Genomic DNA, 14,913 nt, shown 5'->3' on the forward strand with positions numbered 1-14,913 from the left:
CTTTGGCACTGTGAGGCATACTCAAATTAACATGAAACCTTTGCCTCCATTCCCTGAGGCCTTCATTGGACCAAAATTACCTTTGGAGGCAGCTCTGCTGATCTGTGTCCACTGATTTAATAAGCAACAGTCACCATTCTTTAAGAGTAAGAAACTTTCAGGTGCTAAGTTAGTTGTGCTTCTTGCTTCTGAGGCATCTTCCTCCAAATAAGATCGTTTATTCTGGATATCATGGAAAACAAAGAGAAATTAAACTGCTAGCTTTAAACAGCTCCTAAATTAGTAACCAAATGTTCTATTTCTGCTAAATATTCTAGCAAGACTACAAGACCACTACCAACTGCACTTATGGATTTAGGAATGAGAGCCAGTTTGCTCTTTATGTCAAGATTTCATACGCTCCACCACATACTAAATAACAAAAGCTACAACTCCTCAATATTCTTTCTGCATTTTTTTATAGCTTTCCCTCATTTGGTTTACTTGATTTTTATTAAGTAAAATCTGAGATTTAAATGTGGCAAAGGTATTTCACAGGGAACATAGCATTCCCTTTTTGGAGATCACAAATGGTCATGGTCTCAAAATAGAAATGACAGCGGTCTCATAAGATCAAAGAGACCTGAGAATGGATCCATGTCTGCCAATTATCTGATTTGTGAGTTGTGTTATTTATCTATTTGAGCCCTAATAGCATCATTTCCTCATACATAAATTTTAGCTGGTGATCACTACATACAATATTGCCATATGGTTTATAATAGAGTGTTACAGAGAACATACAAAATAGCTGTCACATAGCATATGTTTAATAAAGGGTAATTATTATTATCTTTCTATCCAGGGCTCTAAAGCATCCTTTCTAGAGTTCACTGAGAAAATGACAATTATCATTTGCTTGATCCTATTCTCCTGGACTCTAATGCATGATTACTATACTTTCTGTTAGTGCAACATGTTTTCATAATGAGCTCTAGTCTGTTCCTAACACATCATCCTTTTCTTGTAAAAGCATCCAAGTCATGTGTTAGTCAGGTCAGAGGAATAATCCCATCAAAATACTAATCTAGACTTCCATAAAAAATTTTCCTTATACATTTTTCATTAGATAATACAGCTCTGATTTTACTCAAACCCTAATACCAGACAATAAAATTATTCCCATGGCATACATGTGACTAATAATTGGGAAGCCTGCCATATTAAAAATATCCATTTATTGAAAAGAAAAAGGAAAATGAGTTTTTGTAATTAAAAATTTTGAAAGATCAAGAAGCATAGAATTTTGATAGTGATAGAGTTTTTGATACTGTAGATCTTAGCTTATTCAGTTCTTTCTCTCCTTGACCTTCCCCTCCATTTTTAGAATGAGAAAACTTGTTTACATAGGTACTAAATAATTCTGTTGTGATATTGCTAAGACCAAAGCTAAGATTCCTCACACTTTATTATATCACGGTGGTCATTTTCTTTTTCGTATTTGCATATAGAATTTCAAGTAGAAGAGATAATAATTGGCAGCTTTTCAAAACTTAAATCTTCATTCCCATTTTTCCGTTCTTATACAGATTTTGAAAATAGTAGGATGACTATTTTCTGCTTTTTCCTCAAAAGGTATCACCTTTCTTCTGGTAAGAGAACAATCGTTCCTGAGGTCATCATTCCACCCCTATAATTGTTTCACATGATGAGATGGACTGAATCCCCTTAACAAAAATTAAATGAGTGAAATAATGAAATAAGCTGTATTTTATTAATCAGCAGAGCATCTACACATTTTAAAAACAGCAGTACATAGATGGAGAAGGCATATTGTTTATGCTGTTCTAAAGATAATTTTGAGTGTGTATATGTATTTTTGGCATCAAGTTTCCCAAAGATTCTCAGCTGTAGTGCCAAACAAATGGTATTTTCAAGATACTGAAAAGCAGCAGAAGGTATTTTGCAGAGCATTTTGTACAAAGTAAACAATAAGGACTGGAAGGAGCACAGATGGAAACTTGGGATCCCCTAGTGTCCTCCTGTGCTATCTGTTCACTAGAATTAATGGAACATTATAGCATTTTCACCTGGGCAGGATCATCAGTTGTTCACTTCTGTAATGAATGAAGCTGGTTCTCTTTGTCAGTCAGAAAGTCTTAATGAGCTGAGCTGGTGGCTGAGGACAAAGGCAATACTGATTGAATAGTGTGGAAGGAAGTCAGGTACACCAACTAAGGTCTAGTGATTATTTGTAGAAATGAAAATGGTACTTAGAGTATTAATCAAGTTTTATTTCCCCCATTTCATCTAGTATTTTATATAGGGTTTGTGGCTGGTGATTATTTTTAGAATTTAGTTGATAAATTATAAAACATCAAAATAGCACTGTAACTGCATTGTGATGGATACCCGCTAGACTTATTGTGTTGTTCATTAATGCAATATATACAAATATCAAATTATTATATTGTATGCTTGAAACTAATATAATGTTATATGTTAATCATATCTTAATTTAAAAGACAATAGAATCATCATTGTGAGTAATCCCAAGGAGGAGAGCACATGACCTAGGAATCAGAAATTGGAGTTGGAGGCAATAACTGATGAAATTTATGTATTGTGCCTTTTTAGGAAGTGTGGGAGAAAGAATTTTCCTCTGTCCTTACAAGGTTCTTTCAGCTGGTCTAATAATCAATTGGCATGAGACAGATTAACTGGGGAAAAAAAATTTATGTCAAGACAAAGCGTAAAATGAAGTGGGTATGCCATCCTGAACCAAGGAATAGGGGAAGGGCCTGGGGTTTCAAAGAGGAGGAAGACAATTCACAGGACAATAAAAAGAAGATCAAATGCATAATAATTTGATGTTTGCCCTGAAATACAGATAGGTCATTCAGATAAAATTTGTCTCTGGTAATAATTCTCATTCTGCGAAAGACTCTCCAATTTTAATTCTTCTAGGTAGTTATTGGAGAAACACAAGTTTCACCTCAGCCCACAGGGTCTTGATTGCCTTTAGCTCATGGCAATCATGATTGCACATGCCAAAGTGGCACTTTAGGGGGAGGCTTTTTCTGAACCTGTTTAGGGAGGAAATGAGCATGTTTTATTTTGCTTTGCTTTTGTTGAAGCAGCATTCTTCTGCTGGGGTGAGAGAATGAATATTTGGATGTCTAGCACACTAAGGGTGGGCAATCAAGGGATGAGATTTAGAGGATATTCATCAGATGGAGCTGTCCAACATCTCTGGACATTCTTCTTACTTTTTGGTCATTTTCTACATTGTAAATTAAGCCTTCCCAAGAAGCAAGTACATTCACATTCCCAGATTTACTTTCTTCTAAGGTACAGGCATGTGGTATACATGTCTAAATTGAAGATATTTTTCCACAGTTTTCTGGCTTCCAGGGTAATTGTCATTTGTCATTCCTTTTTAAGATAATTTTTCTATCTCTTGCTGCTTAAATTTTGAGAGTATGTGTATAGGTGTCTGTTGGTGTTTTGCATTTCATTACACTTGAAGTGTGTGTTGGTTTTTATTTATCCTCATTTGGATTTCTTGTGGTTCTTCAAACTGAACATTCTAATTTTTCATCAGCCTTAGTAAATGATGAACTGTTACCTTTTCCAATATGAGTTCTCCCTGAATCTCTCTGTTGTATCCTTCTGGAATACTACTTTATATACATCGTGTGTGTGTGTTAGTCATTCAGTCATGTCCAGTGCTTTGCGACACCATGGACTGTAGGCCTCCAAGGCACCTCTGTCCATGGGATTCTCCAGGCAAGAATACTGGAGTAGCCATTCCCTTCTCCAGGGAGTCTTCCTGATCCAGGGATTAGACTTGGGTCTCTGGCATTGCAGGCAGATTCTTTACCATCTGAGCTACCAGGGAAGCCCCCATTTTCTGTACATTAGCACATGTCATTTTACTTTCTGCATCTTTTAATTGCTTCTATTCTTCTTCTGATTTTATCAAGTTTCTTTGGATCTGTCTTCCAGTTATCTCATTATTCCTCATTTCTCTTTAATTAACTGCTTAGTACTTTCATTCAGGTTTGCTAATGCAAATATGATTGGATTATAACATATTTTAAAAATACACAAATCAACACCTCTTAAGCTATTAAGAGTAGCTTATCGTGTTTTCACAAACTGAACACACCCACATACTCTGCAGTTTACCAGGGTCTCAGGAGGCCTCTTTATGCCCCATCAAGCCTCTCTTCCCATTACAAGGGCGATCAATGTGCCAACTTAAAAGAACTGGTTAGTTTTGTCTTGTTTTTCTTTTTGACTTTTTATGAATGGATTCTTAGCATATATTTTAACAATACAGCAATATATTTAGACTGTTGCATGAAATTGTAATTTGATCATTGTCATTGTTCTGTAGTATTCCTTTAAAAAAATAATACCACAATTTACTTATCAATTTTATTGCAAGTAGACATTTATATTTGTCCAATTTAGGGCTATTAAAACAGCACTGCTATGAATAATTCTTATATATGTTCTTCATATTAACATTCATGGCATGACGGCTGCATATCAAGGAATAGTAGCTTGATAATGTGTGTGTAAATTTCACATTAGTAGGTATTGCCAAACAGTTTTTCCAAGTGATAACATCACTACTGCATTGTATGACAGTTTCAATTGTTCCACATCCTTGTCATCTTTGTCTGTTCTTTCCATGTTGACATTTTCATGGAGGTGGCAGTGAAATAAAATTGAACATATTTTTATACATTTATTAGTCATTTCAATTTCCTGTTTTTGTAATGCCTGTTTTAGTTTATGGCTTGATTTTCTCTTGGGTTATCTGTCTTTATACAGATAACCCTAACCTAACCCTAACCCTAACCCTAATTTTTTTTCTGAGTTCCTAAATATTTGAGTTCCTAAATATCTTAGATACAAGCCCTTGACAGTTAGACAAACTGAAAATATCATTCACCAGTAACACTTTCATAGCATATAATGGTATCTTTTGATGATTACAAGTTCTTAATTTTAACGCAGTCCAACAAATCCATTTTTTAATTGCTGCTGCTCTTATCCCCAAAATACTAAAGATACTGTCCACTATTTTTTCTATCTGCTTTATTTATTTACCTTTCACATTTGCCTTTGATATATCTAGTTAATTTTTGTATAGTTTATGAAGCAGGGAGTTAAGGTCTTTTTAAAAATTTATATAGATATCCAATTATTCAGAACAATTTATTGAAAAACTATTCATTTCCCACTGAATTGCTGTAATGCCATGGCTGTTTGATTCCCTTGTTCCGTTTATTTTCCCTTGTACAATGCCACATTTTTAATTATTTTGGCATGATAATAAATCTTGGAATATTATAGTCAAAGTCCTCCGATTTCATTTGCTTCAAGTTTGTCTTGTCCATTCAAGTTTCTTTGAGTTTTTATGTGACTCTTAGAAACACCGTGACAGTTTACACCCTGACAAACACTCACACACCTTTCTGCACTTTTGGATGTTATTGCCTCAAAATCATGGTTGATTCGTGGAGGACTGACATCCTAAAAATATTGTCTCCCAAACTGTAAATATGGTGAATGCCATGCTTAATTAATTTTTTCTTAATAAAGTTTTAAAATTTTCATCATAGAGGTCTTTCACAGTTTCTAACGTTAGATTTAGTTTTAGGTATTTGATGTTGTTGTAAATGATGTTGATTTAATATTTTACTTTCTACTGATTCATTGCCAGCACAAAAGATAAAATTGATATTTGTTTATTAACCTTGTTAATCCTGAAACTTTGCCAAACTTTCATTTATTAATTCTAATAGTTTTTGTATATATTTTATCTGGATTAAAAAATATACACACATATGTCATGTGCAAGTAAACAGTTTTGCTTCCTCTTTTTTGATCTTTGTATCTTTTATTTCTTTTACTTGTCTTATTATACATGCCAGGACCTCTAGTACAGTGCTGAATAAGAGTGGTGAGAGTAGGCATTTGAATCTTATCCCTGACTTCAGAGTGAAGCATTTACTTTTTGTAATATTTTTTGCAATATTTTCAATATTTCCAATAAATTTGCAATATTAGTTATGGGGTTTTCATAGACAATCATTATAAGTGTAAGAACATTCCTTTCTAGTCTCAGTATGCTAAGATTTTTTAAAAATCACAAATAGGTGTTGAATTTTATCAAATACCTTTTTCACATCTCTTAAAATTATCATTTTTTTTCTCCTTCATCCTGTTAAGGTAGAAAATGCATTAATTAATTTTTAATGCATTCCTGGGATAAACCCCAGTTAGTTATGATGCATTATTCTTCTTGTATAAGCCTATATTTGATTTAACAACTTTTAAAAGGATTTTTTTCATCTACATTTGCAAGAGAGTGGTCTATAATTTCACTTTTTTGTAATATCTATGTTGGTATAAAGTATATGGAAAATATTTACTCTTCTGCTCTTTTAAAGAGTTTATCTAAAATTGATATTATTTCTTGCCTAAATACTTGGGAATTTTCACTAGTGAAGTTTTTGAAGAATGTGATTTTCTTTGTTTTATTAAAGTAATTGATTCAATTTCTTCAAGAGATTTAGGAGTATTTAGTTTTTAATTTTTTTTTTACAAATAATTTTATATATTTAAGGAATACAATGGATGTTTTGATATATGCATACATTGTGAAATGATTACCATAATCAAAGCAATTAACATCATATCCATCATTAATACATCCATCATCTCACATGAAGTGAAGTGAAAGCTGCTCAGTAGTGTCCGACTCTTTGCAACCCCAAGGACTGTATAGTCCATGGAATTCTCTAGGCCAGAATACTGGAGTGGGTAGCCTTTCCCTTCTCCAGGAGATCTTCCCAACCCAGGGACTGAGTCCAGGTCTCCTGCATTGCAGGCAGATTCTTTACCAGCTGAGCCACAAGAGTTACCATTTAATTTTTGACTTTCTGGTCTTAACACTCATTTTGGTACTACTGGAATTCAATGTGAACAAAAAAGTTATCAACTTATTTTTTCATTTTTATTCAACTGAAACATACTAAATTGCTTCTAAATGCACAGACTTGATTATATTCAGGGCTAAACAAAGCTAATTAAAAGACTTTTAGTAGACACAGGCTGCCAAAATAGCAAATTTTCCCGGAATTTTTTCATTTATCTATTGAGCAGTTCCTATGATTTCGCTACAGTTATTCATTCATTTTGAAAGTATTTTTAGACTGTGTATTTGGCATCAACATAAAATTAAGAAGCAAAATAAAATGTACTTTTACCATAGTTACTTATTATTAAGTCATCTTGTTTCTTTTTTAAACCGACTTTTATACTCTGCCTTGTCTTGCTAGGGCCGGGACTCTGCAAATCACTTCTCTGTTTTGACAATTGTCTCCTTGTCTTTGTAGACTGGAGCAGAAAAAGGGGATATGTTCCTTCCTGTCTTGCTTCTTGTGACTGTCAACATCACCTGAGCAATGATTTTTCACCTTGGCAGTAGGTACAGCAGCAGTTGGTTCTAGTTTCTATATCTCCCCAAATGTAAGCAATCTGCTTCATTTTGCCTTCCCCAGGAGACCAGCACCAGCTGGCTGGCATCCTATCCTTGTATATCTGAATCTCAGCTCCTTGACATCTATCCTCTAGGATTGTGAGTTACAAGCCCCAGCCAGGAGTCTGTCCTCAAACTACTAGTTTTTCTAGGATTCCCACTCTCTTCTTTCTCTCATCTCAGCTCTAGGGGTGGTAGCTTCCTCTACCATACCCCAGTGTTCCTTTATGCGTCTTTCAGCTCTCCACTATCTCTTAAGTCAATTCCTTCTGTTACATTCTCTTGTTAAAATAGTTGGTGTGATTCCTATTTTCTTAACTGACAGAACATTCCTTAACCTATGGTTTTTCTTTGAAAGTAACAAAAACTCACTTAAACTAGGTGAAGAACAAAATAGACTATAGTGGAATATAGTTTTTTTCCTGGAATACTGGAACAGAAAGTACAATCAGGCCTGATCAGCTTTAGAAAACAGCCTGAAACTAAGATTAGTCGTTTTTTTTCTTTCTGGTACTCTATGGGCTCCCATCTTCTCTACTCTTTCTTCACCTTCTTTCTCTCTCAGTAAATTTATTTTCTCTGCCTTTCTATATCACACACTTGCTTTGGGGTCAATATGAATTCCAGTTTCCAGAAGAGGAGGAAACCCTGAGTGGCTTTGTTTGCACAAATGTCCACCCTTGGTACCACCAGCTTTAGCTATTATACGTACAGTTGTTGGGCTCTACCACCTGGGTGAAGAGGAATAATTGTCAGAGATGAGGACACTACTCTGAGTGTATGGCTTAAAGAGTTTCTAATATATTTAAAAATTTTCTTTCATTAAAAAGTATCACAATTTGAGATTTTTTTTGGGGGATGATATATTTAAGGTATATTCCATTTGTATATAATAATTATTAGATTACTTAAAAAAATTTTAAGTACATGTTCACTGAACAAAATTATAAATATAGATGAACCAAAGTAAAAAAAAAAAATAGATGTTACACAAATTTCCACCACACAGGTATGTTTTCCCCAAATTACATCTATTTATATTTATATGCGCAGATACTTCTATTTCTTTTAAAAATGATTTTTTCACATTAGCAATAAATAATTTTACATGCCAACAAATACGTTTCATCAGCAAATATGTAAACATCATTTTAAAAGGCTGAAAGTGAAAATGTTAGTCACAGTTGTGTCTGATCCTTTGTGACCCCATGGACTGTAGCCCACCAGGCTCCTCTGTCCATGGAATTCTCCAGGCAGGAATACTGGAGTGAGTTGCCATTTCTGTCTCCAAGGGATCTTCCCAACCCAGGGATCGGACCTTGGTCTCAGGCACTGCAGGCAGATTCTTTACCATCTGAACCTTTAAAAGGCTATCCAATAATTTATGACATAGTTACTTCACCCAGATTATTGGACATTTACAGACTTTAACATGCTACATTTTTGTAGATACATTAATTATTTCCTCAGAACAGCTTTTTTAAGAGAGGTATTTCTGACTTAATAAACATGTATTTCAAGTTATTTGGCATGTATCTTTGAATTGCCAGTAAGTTCGTGTACATATCTATTACCCAATTGCCAAGAAGGCTACATCAATTAACATTCCCTCCATCAATGTCAGGGAATACCCATTTTTTTTTTTTTCAGTGAAATTGTTGTTTCAACTTTTAAAATATGACAAATTGAGGTAGAAACTTCACATTGCTGTTTTAAAGTACATTTTATTTTTAAAAACTTAGTGGAAAATTTTTAACATTTGTTGGTCCTGTGTGCATGCATTGCTTCCTTTCTATAGAGTTGTTCTTTACTTGAGTAATTTAACAGTTGAAAAGAGTTTATTAAATTTCCATTTTAGGTTTTAGTGTTTGATTCTTGGACCTATCAATTTAAGTTCATATTACATTTATTTTGTAAGTACCATTGAAGTTTAAGTTAATTTTTCTGCCTCCTCCTCTCAACCTCCTATTTTTTAAAAAAGTCTATAACTGAAATAAGTGTTCATTAACCTATCAGAAATTGCATATAAGTCTGCTTTAGTTTGGTCAAAAGCTAAAACACAGTTTTCTAAATAAATAGCACTAAAAATAATAAATTCATGAAAAGATGAATTGAATAAATTATAAAACTTACCTACTTAAGATTCAGTGAACTACGCATATTTACTAAGTTGATTACAAGATGTGGTAGTGACTGAGTGATAACAACTTAAAACATCATTTATTCCAAGCCATCATATTTGAACTTTAATAGGAGATTAATGGATATGAAATGTTTTAATTTTAATAGAGTAGAAAGTTCATGTAATTAAGGAATATTTGGGGCACTTGTATATTCTTTACAGTTCAAATATCATCAGCAGTTATTCACCAACCTTACCTGCAGATAACAATTCAGTGAGGAACTGCCTAAGCCATACACATAGAAGATGAAAACAAACATAAATAAAAGCAAAGTAAAATTCTGTAGAACATAAAATAACAGATTAAACTTACAGTTGAAAGAATTCAACATGTAAGGGAAACACTTCAGCTCTTGCAATTACTGGAAGATTATTGCACAGTTGTAATTCACATGGTTTGTAGTCATTAGATTCTAATATTTAGATTCATATCACGTGATCTCCAGTAATTTGCAGCTCTTTTACCATTTCCCAAGTACATATGGGAGAGATGACATGAATGATAAAAAATGTTTTTTAAACTTTCTAGACTTCTTAGGGGAAAATCACCCTGAAGCATTCTAGTTCTCTTTTGTTACATATCTTTCAATTTTTTCTTATAGGAAACAACAGAAGAATTGTATATATTAATGTTTAATAAGTAAAACATATCCTGATGCTATTTGAAAGGAAGAATTCTGGGTCTATAGTGCTAAAGGCTCTGATTTATTTCTTACAGGGATTTGAGTAATCTGTGAAACAACCTCAGAACTCAATGAGAATGAAGTCAGGGAAGGCCTGAGGCTGGTATTGATTCCATGGAGACTGGTGACTTGATGATATAACATAGGGAACAAAACATATTGCTCCATTAGGACAGAACCTGCATGAGTTAAGTACATGTTTGAGGATGATGTCAGCAGTGTGGCTGGCTAAGACTCTCCTTAGATCCCTCGCCCTCAACAACCGCAACTTGGATTCAATCCCCAGATCAAAGTGCCTTTGTCTGTGCACTCCAGCAGTGGCCTGTGAACTGGCTCCAGCCCCTCTTTACTGCAGTTTGGGAGTTCTTGGAGAACAGTGTCTTGGACCAGTCACTGGTGGATGAGAGAGTTTTTGTTTTCTAGGTTTCCAGTGGAGAAGTTCAGCACACCACTGGAAAAAAACAACATAAGTCTGGAAGCATTATAGAGGTTAAGGGGAAATTTATCTGGGTCACTTCCTAGACCCCATGCCAAACCCTGCCAAAAATGGCACAGATTAGGGCCAGGTGGGAACTTCCTGACCCATGATTTCTCCAATGGGGGAATGTAGATGCATGAGACACAAGTTTTATAGAGCACAGAGTCAGAAGCTGCAGGACAGGAGGGAGCTAAAAGAGGGAGGGAGAAGAAGAGAGAGGTCTCTCAGAGGGCAGGAAGGAGACTTGGGTCCTACTGACTCCACCAAGAACCCCACACACGAGGCCCCGGAATGCCTCACCCACAGATCCCCCAACTGGCCCATGAGCACCCTCAGGGCTCATTAAAGACAATGTGGTTTCCATTGTAATTACTATATGTCTGCACTGTTTGAATAAACAGCATATATATGGAATGTACACCACTCTGTGATGTTCACCAGCTGCCATTATTTTCAACAAACAGCTCAGAAATCATAAGTTAGTTCCTCAATTTCTGGCTTGACCACTATGGACTCATTAAGCACTAATGTTTAGTGAACACTTAAAATGGGTAACAGATTTGCTGGGTTTGTGAGAATCTAAATATGTGTAAGTATTGTCCTCTGCCTTTAAGTTGTTATTTAAAATAGGAAACTAAAACCAAGATTAGACTAAAGTAAAACCATGGATTATAAAACCCAGGGTTCAAAACTAATATTCTTATAGCCTAATATAGAAGCAGACTGTAAATTACTCTGATTTAGTACATTAGACCTTTCCTCAACCTTTCATTTTACCTCAATATATAGTAAGAAACATAGATGTAAGAACACCTTTCTTATACATCTCTTGTACATCTGTGAGTCTCTATGCTTTACTGGCCTAAAGATGGATTAAAAGAGTTTCCCTAAACCACTTTGATTTGGAGTAACTTCATTGATTGTTTCCTTCCTGACATTACTTTGTGAAATTAGATTGGGACCCATTTTCCCCTGAAGAGCTCTACATCCACAAATGTTTCCGATTGCATGAAACTATTCAGAGTGTGAAGGATCATCATGCAGAGGAAGTGTCCGGCTAATCCCTATTGCCATAAATGACAGAATAAGAGAATATGAGTTTAAATTGAAAGAGAAGAAGGGATTTGGCTTGCCTATGGGGAAGGTTTTATTATTTAAACCCCCTGTCTTAGAGTAGCAGGAATCTCCTGTTAATAATAAGAGCCAACAGCTACTTGAAACTTACTATGTGTCAGGCTCTGGCTTAAACTCTTCACCAATGTTGGCTCATTGACTATTTGCAGCGGTCCTGTGAAACAGATACTGTCATTATCCCTGCTTTAGAGATAGGGAAGAAGAGTTAGGATTAAAAACCTGGGAGGGCGGGGGCAAGAGAGAAAAAAAAATCTACGCTCTCAACCTCTCTGTTATTGAGCTCCTGTGCTGTCTTCGTTCTTAATCGACTCTAGTTTCTTTCATTCTTAGCCTTTCTGATCTTTTCTCCAGTGCCCATCTTCCTATTCTTGCTGACAAACATTGCTTCTCCAAATCCTATATGCTGAATCACCCACTTTTAATTAAACCTTCCATAATCTTTTAGGAGTATTACCCATTTAATCTTCTAGGTTGAGTTACATGCAGAGGAGAGATCACCTCTACTGCTTCCTGACAAATGATTCATAAGTTTTATATGACTACCTAGCAGCAAAATTTCCTGCTGATATTTTATAAACACTTACCTATTAAACAGAAATAATCGATTAAAAAGTATTGCAAGGAAAGCTTGGTGATGAAAATATCTAACCATACACATAAGAAGACAAATCATTATGTTTAAGTTCTTTATAAAAGAAATGATCTAGTCTTGTTAGGCAAAGTTTTTTTTTTTTTTTTCCCTAACACGTGACACAACCTAATACTGAAGGCTTAGACAAGTTTAGTTAAATGAACTTAATTTCTCATTAGTTAGTTAAAGATCATGGTGTGTTACCTCCCAGTATGAACCCTCATTTCCAGCTATCATTTAGTTGTGCTTTGCATTATTTTCTCTGCTACCATCTGTCACTGGGCTATGATCTCATCAAGTTTCCAAGTCCAGCTGGATGGAGTCTTCTAACGGCCCCAGTTCTAACAGCGTCTAACAATGTAGAAGTGCTTATGATGGTGAATTACGGCCACTTTGCACAGAATCATTTCTGATATGTAATTTTTTTCTAATCTTGATGTGATAGGTAACATCTAACACCCGTTCCCCCCCTTTATTTCTCTCTTCTCTTTCTATGGGTATCTAAAGTGTTTCTGATTCCTATTCTGAAGTGTTTAAAGAATCTTAGGGCAAGATTATATGACCAAATTAAATTCTGAATAACTTCAATTGAATTCTGGACAAAGCAAAGCACACCAAGAAAACATCAATTCCTGTCTTCTCTATTAGGAATTCCTCAAAGTATGGCCCTCTACTATCTTCATCAGCTTCATCAAAGCACAGGAGGTGCTTTTTAAAAATGGACATCCTTGTTTCCCTCTAGATCTATTCAATAAAAACATCCAGGCACTGTGGATTGACATCCATGTTTTAAATAAACACTACAGGTTAATCTCACATATTCATATTTGAGAACTGATGTTTTGTTATTTAGATAGCACCTACCTCCAGAAGCAATAAAACCAGAGAGGAATGGTGGGTAAGTATAGCTTTCAGACCTTCTCTAAGGAAATGAGCTTCTGTTTAAGAGACCATGGTTTATGCCAGGTGCATAAAATTAAATAGATACAGCACCCAGGGATTCAGCCACAGATAGATGCCCTGCATAAAGTAAATTTATATGGTATGGACATACGGTATGCCATCTGCTACTGAGATAGCTTGGTACAAAATTCAGCCCAATTGGGGTGTTCCATATTGGATAACCTCATTAATGGGAGGCTGCCTCAATAAGAGGTGGGTTTCTAGGCCTCAGTCTGAAATATCCTGAGTGAAAATGGGCCTTTATTCTGGTTCTTCATGGACCTCAATGTCACGACGCACTTCTGAATAAATATAGCTGCTGTGATGGGTTTCCATGCTTTTTTATTTTCTAGGGTATCTTTATAACAACCTAATATCTAATTTGGTTTGTCTTTTCCTTGCAACTTCAGAGAGCTTAGCAAAGAATTAGTATAAAAAAATCATTTAATAGTTGCCATTCAGTACCAACAAAAGGAGAGAGATCATCAATAACAGGAACAACGCAATATTCATTTTATTAGAAATATTCTACTTTCTAATAACTTGTTATATTTATGTCTGCTCTCTCCTAATAGTAAACCAGAAACCTAATTTGTGTGAAAACAAAATCTTGATAATAAACACCTGGACATCATTTACTGAGCATGCTTACTGGGCATTTATTTGAAATTTTGATTTTTTTCCAGATGTGTATAGGTCTGGGGCTCAGATGCCAGTTAACTGAAAGTTACTCAATGAAAGCAGCATTAGTGTACAAGTTTGAAGAGTACTCCTCCTTGCCTCCTCTCTCTTAGAATTCTTAAGACGAGGAAAATAAGTGAAAATAATAAACAAACTTAAGCTATGTCAAGGCTATATTGAGTTTTTAGATTGAAAGTAGGAATGACAAAGTGGAAGAAAAATGTTCAAGAAAGAAAAGCTTCCCTTCAGTTGGAAGTCTCTATAACTTTACTTAACCTCATAGTGTCAACTAGCAAGAGAAAGGAACACTTCTTAAATCTTTCCATTTCTTCCAAACCTGAGATTGCATGGTATCAATGATATTTAAATTTGGGATTTATATGTGTAGGCTTTTAAGACTTTGTTAATGTGAATGTAGCTTGCTATTGAACTGGAAAATTGCTATAGTCTGGAAAATCATGTTTCATAATTGAGATTACTGAGTACACAGCATAATTTAGTACCAAAGTCATGATATTTATTGTTAAACATTCAGTAATCCAAAATGTATGACTGTGACCTAGTGCAATACTGCATACTCAGAATACAGTTAAAACAAAAGCCTATAAGAATGACAAGGCCAATCAAGGTGAAGGAATACGT

Source organism: Cervus elaphus, chromosome 18, assembly GCF_910594005.1.
Source record: "Cervus elaphus chromosome 18, mCerEla1.1, whole genome shotgun sequence".
Classification (NCBI taxonomy): domain Eukaryota; kingdom Metazoa; phylum Chordata; class Mammalia; order Artiodactyla; family Cervidae; genus Cervus; species Cervus elaphus.